Genomic DNA, 12804 nt, shown 5'->3' with positions numbered 1-12804 from the left:
AATATCTAGCTCCTTTATCACTATAGATTTAGTATTTGTCCTTAAAATAAGTTCTCTAACTTCCTATAGAAATATCATTCTACTGTTAGACACACAAAAAGAAAAATGCAAATTTAAGAATTTTTTAATTTAATAGGCATATCTAGGTCATCACTTTATTTCTTGAAATGATTCAAAAATTTCGGCTCCTTTTTATGTTTCATCACCATGTGAAGGTATTTTCCACCAATTTCTCACATGAGTAATTGAAATGATAAAAAGGTGGGAATGTTGCATGAAAATGAAGACTATCTGATGTCATGTCCAGACAGAAAGACAACAATGTAGTTCTGATTCTGAGAACATTAAATCTTTGATTCATTTAACTGAAAAATAAGATGATTGTTCATTTGTTTTTAAAAAAGTAATATATAGGCCATTGATGTCTATAATGGTACCACTAACTGACACCCCCTCATTTCCCATGCAAAACAAGTAGATAGATATGATTCTTGACTTTAAATAAATTTACTAAATATTCATGAACAACAGGGTATAATTTACAAAACGCTTATCATAAGCCTAGACAGCACTGTTTGGGTTGGGGAATCTCAACATCTTCACCTTAATTTTAATGTCTAAGGGGAAAGAAAAAAAATAAACAAAAAACATCTGTTGTGATTAAATCTACCACACTGAAAAGAGAATTCAAAGCCTTCTAAAGAAAAGCATTTTCCAAACCGGTCGTCAGTTACAAAATAGAAACCTTTTAAATAGCACTGGGCTGCTATTTTCAATTTCTAATTGCAGCAAATCTATAAGGACAAAATCCCGAAGGCAGTTTGCTTTTTATTAGTCAAAGGAGTGTCAAGTAGAAAAGTCAAGTAGGTACAAAGCAACATAGTTCCCTGGTTTCCATCAAATACATTCATTAAATGACAAAATAGAAGTCATTTGAGTTGTATCTGACTTTTATCTGGCTTCTAAACACGCCCCCAACCCCCCAAATGCAATAGCTTGATCAAAAGGACTATTAAACTGGTTGCTATAAGCCCCCACCTCCCTTTCACTGTCTGAACTTCTGGACTCCAGCTGCAGCTCCGTCCTCATGGCCTCTTCCCACTGCAGGCACTCAGAGCCACACACCCGCATCCCGGGAACGCTGCACCCTGTCCATCCAGAAGCCCGGTCCTTATTTATCTCCACAGCTGCCACCAGCTGCCAAGCCCTACCCACCTCAGCTCTATGGGGAGGGCTAGGAGGGCGGTGGACTCAGCATTCATTGCCTTATTTTAAACCTCTCCAACCATCCGGAATATGCAAAAAGAACCTGCAAGGGGATGTGTGAGGAAGGGGACAGGAATGAGATGTTACATTTTACTCTTCTCAATAGCATCTACCTTAGAGGCTAATCTCCAAAGAAAAGTGTTCTTTCTACCCTTTAGGTAAATTAAGTTGGAGCATCTATGATCTAGAGAGATTATAGCGTGTATATATAAGCCTGGACATTACAGTTGGGATTTTTTTGGAAATTGTCAATTTCCATTTATCAGGGCTCTCAGGACACGTGGCCTTCAAAAGCATAAAAGGTACTTCTGCCTGGCCTATAATACAGCAAAATTCCTCCCACATCTCCTTCCCAAAATAGTTTCTTTTGCTGCCAGTGCTCTTAATTCCCGAAGGAATAAATGATCCCAGCCCGAAGATGAATGCTATTTCAGAGAGTGAAACGCAGCATTCAACGGCTTGTACACAGGAAGTTTGGTCTACTGGTATGTGCTTCTCTATTCTTATCACCCCATTCACAAGCCAATCTGTCTAGGCGTGAATCACACACACACACACACACACACACACACACACACACACACCACTGCTGCCCACGAGTCTATAACAAATTCAGGCCACACTGTGGCACATTGGCCCCATAAAAGTGGCACCAAAGAAAAATAAACTGATGATGAAAAGTGCGTCAGAATAAAGTCTGCACGGCATTTCGGAAAGCACTACAAGAAGCCTTTTAAGGAAAACCCTGAACAGAATTTCCCCTCAGACAATAATTCTCCCTTGAGTCCGCTTCCCTCTGGAGTTTTGTTCCTTCCCATTCATCACACCAATATTCTCCGCTCTGCATGACCTAAAACCAGGGTGACTGCTCCAGACCAGGACACTCAGAATCCAATAGGGCACTATTAATGATTATGCTGGAACATCAAGTGCAAACTGGGATTGGCAAACTCCCTTAAGTTCGATTTCCTTTGGCATTTCACCTGGTGATATGCCGAGTTGGGAAGCCACCCTCTTGGAGATCTTTACGTCCTACCTCCCTTCCAAACCAGCAATTTGCTGCACATTCTCCTGAAAAGCCACCAGTACAGAACCCAAATATCCACATGGTCCATGCTGCTAGGGTTGAGAAAGCAGGTCACTTCAAAACAAATGATTTCAAATACATTTTTATTTTTTCTTCCTCTCCATTTCCCCTTTTCTCCATCCCTGTGTACCACATGCATCAAATCAAAGAAAGCTTTTTTTAAATATATATATATATATATATATATATATATATATAATTGATTTTTTACAGAGAGGAAGGGAGAGGGATAGAGAGTCAGAAACATCAATGAGAGAGAAACATTGATTCAGCTACCTCCTGCACACTCCCCACTGGGTATGCGCCTGCAACCAAGGTACATGCCCTTGACCAGAATCGAACCAGGGACCCCTTGGTCCGCAGGCCGACGCTATATCCACTGAGCCAAACAGGTCAGGGCCAAAGAAAGCTTTGAAGGAGACACAAGATCTTACAAAATATACCTGAAGAAAATTGTATGCAATACTTTCCCTTGGGTTTAAAAAAAATAAACAAAGTGTTCTTTCCTTTTCAGGGGAATGTGTCTGGCATTGCCCCACTGCAGTTCCCAGCCCTCAGTTCACAGTGCTCATCCATCTCCTCAAACCATCCAGTCTTCTTGGGATCAACTACAGCTAGTCTAGGCCATAGGACTCTAAATATAATGCAGAAATAAATTAAGCAGAAAACTAAGCATAGGTAAAAAAAAAATTTTAATCCTTCTGTTATAATTAAATATATTGAGTCATTACATGAAACGTAAGGTCAATCTTTAATGGTTGGATATAATTTACTTGAAAGGAGATTGTTTTTTCTTAAGAGGAACCTTTATAACTGATAAATATGACTTTACTTCTCTCTACTGTTAACCCTAGAGATTCAGTATCTCCCTAATCTTCAATTCAACAGATATTTTAAGTTACTCAATGCCCAGTAATATGCTGGTGATACCAAGTTGAAAAAAAGACAACGTTTCTAGCCTAAAAACTTCAACAGAAGGCACAAATGGGTAATCAATTAAAGAAAACAGTGATAACAGAGGTTTACAGAAAATTTATGAATTCACAGATAGAGAAGAAAAATTACAGAAAAACAAATTTGAGTTGAGTTCTCAAGAATAAATGAGTCTGTGTGACCTATTGAACAGTAGGGTGGGCAGGACATTTCTGTAAAGGAACCATATCATCAAAGGCATAGAGTGGTGGAATATCCCAATATGCCAGCAATCAGCAACTACTGTGTAGCTAGGGAGATGGGACTCTTCATAGGAAGAGGGATGAAGTGCATACATAGAAATAGGCCAACTTTTCTTCCTCTTTATATCAGGACTCAAGAGATCCCAATAGCCCTAAACAAACTTTTGAAATAAATTCATAGACCCTGGTCTGAAAGTGGGTGGCAGAACGAGAAGAGCTGGGCTGACAGCATTATTTCCTGGACTCCACGAGCAAATTCTCATGTCTTCATTAGAGGGGGGACAATCAGGAGGAAAAACAGTAGCAGTAAGTCTTTTATGTGAGTCTACTTGTTTTTAGAGATAAATGCTTTGGGATAGTAACTAAGGCTCCTAAGATCAGTTCTCGTTCTGGACACAGTGAAATGGTTCTTCTCTTCCCTACCCCAAATCAGATGTGACTATCAAACTTGCCTGGGCCAATGAAATGTGAGAAGCAATGTGTGTCACCTCTGTGAACAGCCAGTGTATGATTCATTGCACACCTTGCTTGCCATGGCGGAGCGACAGAGGGTGCTGGCTCCAGCCGCCTGAACCCTGAGCGAGGAAATGTGGAGCGGAGGCTTCATGCACTCCGTGCTGGACACACGGTGTTTCATCACACAGCAAGGTGGGTGGGGTAATGCTCCCTGACTCCACAGGGAGAGGTGAGTGGAAGCTTCACATATGAAACCTCCTGACTCTGCCTTAAGCATTTTTTTTTTCTTTTGGCTGATCTTTATCTGTAGCCTTTCCCTATAATAAACGATAACTGTGACTAGAACACCTTTCAGTGGGTTCTGTAAGTCTTTCCAGCAAATTATTAAACACGAAGGAGGTGTTGGGGAACTCCCTGAACTTGCAATTGGTGTCCAGTGTAGAGACAGTGCCCTTTCATTGGTTTGCACACTTACCCAAACATTGCCTTAGGATTGTTTTTTTGATCAGTTTAGAAAAAATGATCTGATTAAGAAATTATATCTATAAGTAAGGAGTTTTTATTGTTTGGTTTTACAAATTATCCTCATGGAAGTCACTTTAATATCTAGCTAGAATATTTCGTTTTATAGTCTGTCTGGCAAATCCACATTCAGACTTGCGGTCAGGAAAACGCTTTATTCTTTACCCTTAGTTTAAACAGATGTGCATGTGTGCCTCATCGGAAAGGCTGAGCTGGAAAGAGGCCCAACTGATGCATGAGATAGTAATGGCTTTGTGTGACCGTATCTGTTCTGGAGGGGACTGCAAGTTATTTGGAGAATTACTAATAACATGATAGCTATTGATTGATTGGTAAACATGTGTTATGTGCAGATTAGTACGAGGATTTTGCATCATATACCCCTATTCTCCACCCATAGGAATGGATAACTGTATACTGAGGGAGGGTAAGACATATGCAAGCAACTAGGACAACATTTACCACTCAGTGGTTTTTCAGTACCTGCTTCTAAAATATACTCAGTGCCCTCAATACACAAACACACTGAGGGGAGATCAAGGCCATCCTGTCTGAGCTCCCTGAAGTTCCCTCCTGTCACTATCTCTATGTATCTGGTCCTCCTTCCTCCATTGCACACAGTGGCTAAGAGCATGAACTCTGGAGCCAGACTTCTTGGGTTTGCCTCCTGGTTCTGTTGCTACTTGTGTGGCCCTGGGAAAGCCATTCAGCTTCTCCCGGACTTCATTCTTCATGTAAGAAACAGAGGATTACTGAGGTATCTACCTTATAGGATGGTCAAAAGTATTAAAATGCATAATATAATATATGGCTGGCACTTAGAATGCTGCCTGGGACAAAGTGAACACACACTGTTATCTAAGGGGAGTCCCCAGGCTGAGCCCTCTGCCCGCGCCATTGCACCATATGCCCTCTCACTGTCCTTGTGGGATATCTCAGTGATTCCCTCTCCGACAATCATTTTTCCTCTGTGACTGCATCCCCTCTGTCTGAAAAATAAAGAATGATTTTTATCATATTACTCATTACATCTACTCTTCTACTTTCCTTCAGACCCCTCCACCTCTACAACTCCAATCACAAAGAAGTTGCTAGGGCTTAAACTTCATTCCCCCTCATTCCCAGCCCTTTGCAATCTAGAACAATGTATTCTGCCTGTAAGAGAAGGGGCACCTCCACTTCTCCAGGAGAATCAGGAGTGAAGTGACCAGAAATAGGAGAAGTGCTTTGAAATAAAGGCATCAGGACTTTTTATGAAGGAAGCCACTCTGTGTGATCTTATCTACACTAATAAAAGAGAAACATGGTAATTGGCGTACAACGGCTACCCTTCCCATTGGCTAATCAGCGTATCCTTATGCAAATTAACTGTCAGCCAAGATGGCGGCCAGCAGCCAGGCAGCTGGAAGCTAACAGGAGGCTTGCTTGCTGTGGACTCCAACGTTCCCCACCGGCCTCTGAGCTTCAGTTGGAAACATAGTAACATTTACAGAAGATAAACAAAACTCCAGAAAGCTCCTGTCAGTCAGCCGGGATCTCAGAGCTGGAGTCGCAACATTGTTTCGAATACAGAAAACAAAGGCCAGAAAGCTGCTTTCAGCCGAGCCTCAGAGAGAAAGCCGGCTCTCAGCTCCAGTGACAGCCATAGAAGCCAGAATAAAAAAAAAAAGAAAAAAAGGAGAGGTTTGGAGCTCCAGTCACCCACCAGCCTGAAAACGGCCCTCAGCCCCTCACCCAGACTGGCCAGGCACCCCAGTGGGGACCCCCACCCTGAAGCAACAAGATGGCGGCTAATTTGCATACTGAAGGCAGGCGGCAGCGGGCAAGGCTGTCTGCGGTCTGGGACCCGGATCTGTGACCCTGCCGGGCGGGATCAGCGGAGCCTCGAGGCCTCCCGGCACCGGGATCAGCGTGACTGGGGGCAGCGCCCAAACCCCCTGGTTGCCCTGCGGCTCTGTGTGTGACAGGGGGCAGCTCCTCAACCCCCTGATCGGCCCTGCTCTGTGCATGACAGGGGGGAGCTCCCAAAACCCCTGATTGACCCTGCCCTGTGCATGACAAGGGGGAGCTCCCCAAACCCCTGATGGGCCCTGCTCTGTGTGTGACAGGGTACGGAGCCCCAACCCCCTGATCGGCCCTGTTCTGTGCATGGCAGGGGGTGGCGCCGCAACTTCCCTATCGACCCTACCTTGAGTGTGACAGAGGGCGGTGCCCCAACCCCCCAATCGGCCCTACCCTGAGCGTGACTAGGGGTGGCGTCGCAACCTCCCCATCCGCCCTGCTCTGTGCATGACAGGGGGCGGCGCCCCAACTCCCCAATCGGCCATGGTCTGAGCCCGATCAGGGGCTGCACCTAGGGATTGGGCCTGCCCTCTGCCGCCCGGGAGCAGGCCTAAGCCAGCAGGTCGTTATCTCCTGAGGGGTCCCAGACTGCGAGAGGGCACAGGCAGGGCTGAGGGACCCCCTCTCCCCCCGAGTGCACAAATTTTTGTGCACCGGGCCTCTAGTATTTTAATGATTGTGGGGTAAACTGACCTCTCTCCCCCACAGAACCACTGGACACTCAGGGCAGAATCTCTGTGTCTAAGATTGATTACATGGAAAGAACATGGATTTGGATTTGAAGTTCTGGCACTTATCAAGCCTCTAACACAGAAAGTTATGATCAAGTTCAACCTCTCTGTTACCTGGTCTGTAAAACAGAGATAAGTGCCTACCCTAGAGTTCTTGGGAGAATTCAATGTAGAATGTTTTATATACTTTATACTAAATAGTCTAAAGTCTGTGCCTGTCACATACCAGGTGCTCAGTGTTCGTTAACCACAATTAGAGGTGGTTTCCATAAAAACTTGAAGTGAAATAGATCATTGTCTTGTGGGTCCTGGGGAACCATCTCTAATATTGGTTAACAAGCAAACCTTAAGACCAAACCCAATCTTGTTCAGGCAAAGGAAATGCAGGGAAAATGTTTCTCGGAAAAAATGCACAAATTAACAGGATTCCTCTGCCATTCTGGAAGGAGAAAAACAAATCCTTCGCTGCCCCAATTCTTTCTGCATGGTGGGCAGGCACCTGCACCCCGGCAATAGAACTCTGCCCAGTCGCCACAGCAGCCCAGGGACGAAGGAAACTTCCAGCCCTCACCGCCATTTGGTCTCTCAATTCCCGCCAATACAGGGCAGCATCAGGATGGGGCAAAGTAAGTTAACAATTTTATGTACAGAAAACACAATAATTAAGACAAGAGTAAACTCTGTAAACCTACTTTTGGGCCACCCTGTATATTCCCTACAGCACATTAAGTCCAGCAGAGTAGCTTCTAGACATAACTACCCTCCAAAAATCCATTCTCCTATCCAGTGCACACACTTCAGCCCTGACATAAAACTTAGGTTTCTACTTCACACTGCCTGTGGCTCCACCTTAAACACCAGAGACCATCAGGGTCCCTGCCCTAGGGGTGCAGCACTCAAATACCTGAGGACCTCATCATATCCTGCCTCTGCTCGTACTCGGACAGATACTCAGCTCTTTCAGTCTCACTTCACAAATCAATTCCTCACGTTCCTGACCATTTTCTAAAAAATTATTATTACTCACCAGTGTCAACATCTTCCTTAAATCCTTACCTTCTACTATTTCTAGCTGTGTCTCTATTTTAGAAATACCCTGCACTTTAATATATATATATGAATATAAAATAAGTATATATTTAATTATAGCACATTTACTAAGTACATTTAATTATTATTAATGGTGGGAAGTAAGCAACCAAATATATACATATATATATATATATATATATATATATATATATATAACCCATGGACACAGATAATAGAGTGGTGAAGACCTGGGAGGGGAGGGGGGATTAGGGAGACAAGGGGTCGGGGGCGAACTAGAAGGGGTCAATGGGAGACAATGAGGGACATATGTAACACTTTCAACAATAAAGATTTAAAAAAAATAGATGTAATACTTTAATATGTAATATGTCATATAATTAATAGGTTTTTTTATATATACACTAGAGGCCCAGTGCACAAAAATTTGTGCACTTGAGGGGAGAGGGGGCCCCTCAGCCCTGCCTGTGCCCTCTCGAAGTCTGGGACCCCTCAGGAGATAATGACCTGCTGGCTTAGGCCTGCTCCTGGGTGGCAGAGGGCAGACCCAATCCCTAGGTGCAGCCCCTGGTCGGGCTCAGAGCATGGCCGATTGGGGAGTTGGGGCGCCGCCCCCTGTCATGCACAGAGCAGGGCGGATGGGGAGGTTGCGATGCCACCCCTAGTCATGCTCAGGGTAGGGCCGATTGGGGGGTTGGGGCACCACCCTCTGTCACACTCAAGGCAGGGTCGATAGGGAAGTTGCGGCGCCACCCCCTGCCATGCACAGAGCAGGGCCGATCAGGGGGTTGGGGCGCTGCCCCCTGTCACACACAGAGCCGCAGGGCAATCAGGGCGTTTGGACATTGCCCCTTGTCACGCTGATCCCGGTGCCGGGAGGCCTCGAGGCTCCGCTGATCCCGCCCGGCAGGGTCACAGATCCGGGTCCCAGACCGCAGACAGCCTTGCCTGCTGCCGCCTGCCTTCAGTATGCAAATTAGCCGCCATCTTGTTGCTTCAGGGTGGGGGTCCCCACTGGGGTGCCTGGCCAGTCTGGGTGAGGGGCTGAGGGCTGCTTTCAGGCTGGTGGGCGACTGGAGCTCCAAACCTCTCCTTTTTTTCTTTTTTCTTTTTATTCTGGCATTTATTTACCTTCTATGGCTGTCACTGGAGCTGAGAGCCAGCTTTCTCTCTGAGGCTCGGCTGAAAGCAGGTTTCTGGCCTTTGTTTTCTGTATTCGAAACAATGTTGCGACTCCAGCTCTGAGATCCCGGCTGACTGACAGGAGGTTTCTGGAGTTTTGTTTATTTTCTATAAATGTTACTATGTTTCCAACTGAAGCTCAGAGGCCGGTGGGGAACGTTGGAGTCCACAGCAAGCAAGCCTCCTGTTAGCTTCCAGCTGCCTGGCTGCTGGCCGCCATCTTGGCTGACAGTTAATTTGCATAAGGATACGCTGATTAGCCAATGGGAAGGGTAGCCGTCGTACGCCAATTACCATGTTTCTCTTTTATTAGTGTAGATACATATGCTGATGTAATATTTTTATTTTCATTCCATCAAACATGTCTTAAAATATTATCACTTGATTTAATTAATCCTGTTGCTTTTTAACTCAAGAATGTTTTTCTCAATTTGCTATTTTATTTGCTTTTGTTAGGCAGACAAGTTAATCTGTAACACAATGATCACCTAACTAGGATCTTCTGTACTTTAGTCCTTTTCCTGATGCTGTTTACATCATTTTGCCATTTAAAATCTACTGGCATGGTAGTTACAGAATAATCATGGGGATGTAAAGTACAGCACAGGAAGTATAGTCAATAATATTGTAATAACTATGTATGTCAGATGGGTACTAGATTTATCAGGGTAATCACTTTGTAAGTTATATAAATATCTAATCACTGGGTTGAATACTTGAAACTAATATAATATTGTATGTCAATGTAACTGAAAAATAAATTTTTAAAAATCAAGTGGTAGACCTGAGGTTTATGAAAAGTTTTACTGTTATAAAATACTTGGGTTTAGTGAATTATTCTTATTCCTTTTAATTCTACTTAGCATTTTTTCAAAATTGTCCTTTCCTGAAGTCTAAAAGACAAACCCAGAACTGGGATATGGTTTTAGCAATTTTGAGTGAGAAACATCAATTCTTCCAAACCAAAATTCTTCAACCAAACATGTCCCAACAGAAAGGTTTGCTCCTTGTGGTCACTTAGACTTCAACAGAGCAAAATTCTTGCATGTTTGAACTTGGAAACACTAATCATTTCATTGGCTTCTGCTTCTGGGAAGAAGTACTAAGTACAACGAGGAACCCTGGACATTTTATAGTACATAAGACAAACATAAGAAGACTATGAAACATGGAGAAAGGCAGCAGATAAGCTAGGAACTAGGATCTGAGGAAAAACACAGAAATGAGTCCCCTGGGATTTCCTAGTCTACATACATCCCAGATTGTGAGCTAAAGAGAGGCAACAGCATGCAACACCCTTGCTCAATCTGCAGGGAATTATGCGGAGTGAATAAAGCCGAAATCAAAAGGTTACACAGCATAAGCTTGTATTTATGTACTATTCTTGAAATGAAGAACAGATGAGCCAGGGATCAAGTAGGAGATGAGGGTAGGAGAAAGTGGGAGTGGCTATAAAAGGGCAACAGGACAAACCCCTGTGGTGTTAGAACTGCTCTGTATCTTGACTGTATCAAGTTCAATATCCTGGTTGTGATATTGTACTATAGTTTGCAACATGTTACCACTGGATGAAACTGGGTAAAAATACACAGATCTACAAATTATTTCTTATAATTGCACTTGAATCTACAATTTCCTAAAAAGATTAACTTTTGGGGGGGAAAAACATGCCTTCTAATAGGTCTTAACCTGTACTTTGAGATGGTGGAATCAAAATTATTCTGTTGAAAAAGTGGTGAATATATTTGCATTGTAATACTTGTTTTAAACTAAAAATAAAGCTCAAACTTTAAAAATATCCTTCATAGCAAATATTCCCATGAACTTTTCTAGAATTGAGGAAGAAAATTTTTCATTGTCAGAATTAGCTAGCAGTCATAAATTTATTTGATGAGAAATTTTAAAAAGGTAGATAATAAATGGCTTTTAATTTAGAGATATTAAGTAATTTGAAAAACAAATATGGAGATCACTTTTCCTAGAAAATATCAATAGCACTCCCTCATCACCCCATTCCTATGTACCTGATGATATACTATATTTTGAATTTCATCTAGTTTGTACATTTTTCTATAAAATTTGAGCTTTATTTCTCATTTAACAACAAGTCCTTGTGTATATTGGCTTATCAAGTTTTAAAAAGAATGAGACTTTTTCCATATTCATGGCGTATAGGGCCTCTTTTTCATCTAAATTACCTTTTATATTTCAGCATTTAACCTGAGAATGCTAACCTATGTTAAGTACTATTCACAATACAGGTCCCTCAGTTCTGAGCAGGGATTTCTAAATGTGTGGCACCATCAAGAGGCAATAGTTTGCACTGCCACTGTAATAAGAACCTAGGTAGGGTTTGCTTTCAAATACAGAAGAACTTACTTTTAATAGTAACTGTCACAAACTCCTGTACCACAGAATTACACTAAGATTTCAGCCCTCTGTTTCCCCAATGTGGAGTCACTAAATTGTTGCTAAACATTACTTTTTCCCTTTCTATCCCCCTCCCAGCCCTCCAAGTGAAAAAAAAAGTGTGGTAATTTTTTATTCTAGGTTAACTGGGGACAGTTGATAATCCTAATTTGCTCATGATTGTTTCAATACTTACTGAACATCTACATATATGCCAACAATTTTCTATTTAAAAAATAAAGTCTTTATTCTCTAGTGACTCAAGGTGATCTGACCAGAGATAACAGTCTTTTTTATATTACCCACAGTTATATATTTACTCGTATTTTATTAGAAATTAAAGAAGTCGGCTTAGAGAATGGATGACTTAGTTATGCAGTAAATAGCATCACCAATTTAAGCCTGTGATGTGCAATATATCCTCACTAATTTCACTTTTTTCCCATTTTTCTTAACATAAGAAAATTTTAGATTATGTGGTTCACATTTATGGCTCACATTATATTTCTGAGCTAGACTTTATAAACCATCCAAACGAGGCATAAAAGTGAAAGAAGGCAGGGAATCACAAAGAATTGTCTGGCTGTTTTAAACATCAGAGCTAAGTAAAGCAAGACTCCACAGAAACAAGGCCGGCGTTGCTAAATTTGGTGATTAAATCATGTGATGTAATCATGGACATTCTGACTCAGAATACAGGAAGAGATTCATAGTACCTTAATATCCCTTTAAAAAGTTTGAGCCACCAGGTTTATTTGGTTAGAAAAACCAACCTCTCGCCCTATTTGCAGTTTAACTGGCTCACTTCCCACTAGTGCAAACATTATTTAAAAATTAAAACTACAGTCAGGATGTAGCAAGAGGAAGGGCCACATCAGGAAGGAGATGCCTTTCAAGTCAGACTAGAGGACAAAAGAGTTTTCATACCTAAGCTTGCCTTCACATTCCAAACACATTCTACTTAAGAAAAAAAAAAAGATGAATACTATGGCTAGGCAACGATAGTCATTCTCTTAACATTGTCCATCCTGCACCCAACCAAGAAATGCTGTCAAATTTGCAATACAGAAAGATCTGAATGCCC

At 42.3% G+C, this 12804-nt stretch overlaps 1 protein-coding gene across 7 annotated transcripts in view; it reads right to left on the bottom strand.

Moving 5' to 3' along the window:
* The window catches only part of PHLDB2 (pleckstrin homology like domain family B member 2), a 240903-nt gene that overhangs the window by 63927 nt on the left and 164172 nt on the right, over positions 1 to 12804 (bottom strand). The window lies entirely within an intron of this gene.

The sequence above is a fragment of the Myotis yumanensis genome, unplaced genomic scaffold, assembly GCF_028538775.1.
Source record: "Myotis yumanensis isolate MYYU_CA2020_CCGP unplaced genomic scaffold, mMyoYum1.0.hap1 SCAF_2, whole genome shotgun sequence".
In the NCBI taxonomy this organism is placed as follows: domain Eukaryota; kingdom Metazoa; phylum Chordata; class Mammalia; order Chiroptera; family Vespertilionidae; genus Myotis; species Myotis yumanensis.
The sequence above is the reverse complement of the archived record's forward strand: the minus strand, read 5'-3'. Positions and strand labels throughout refer to the sequence as shown.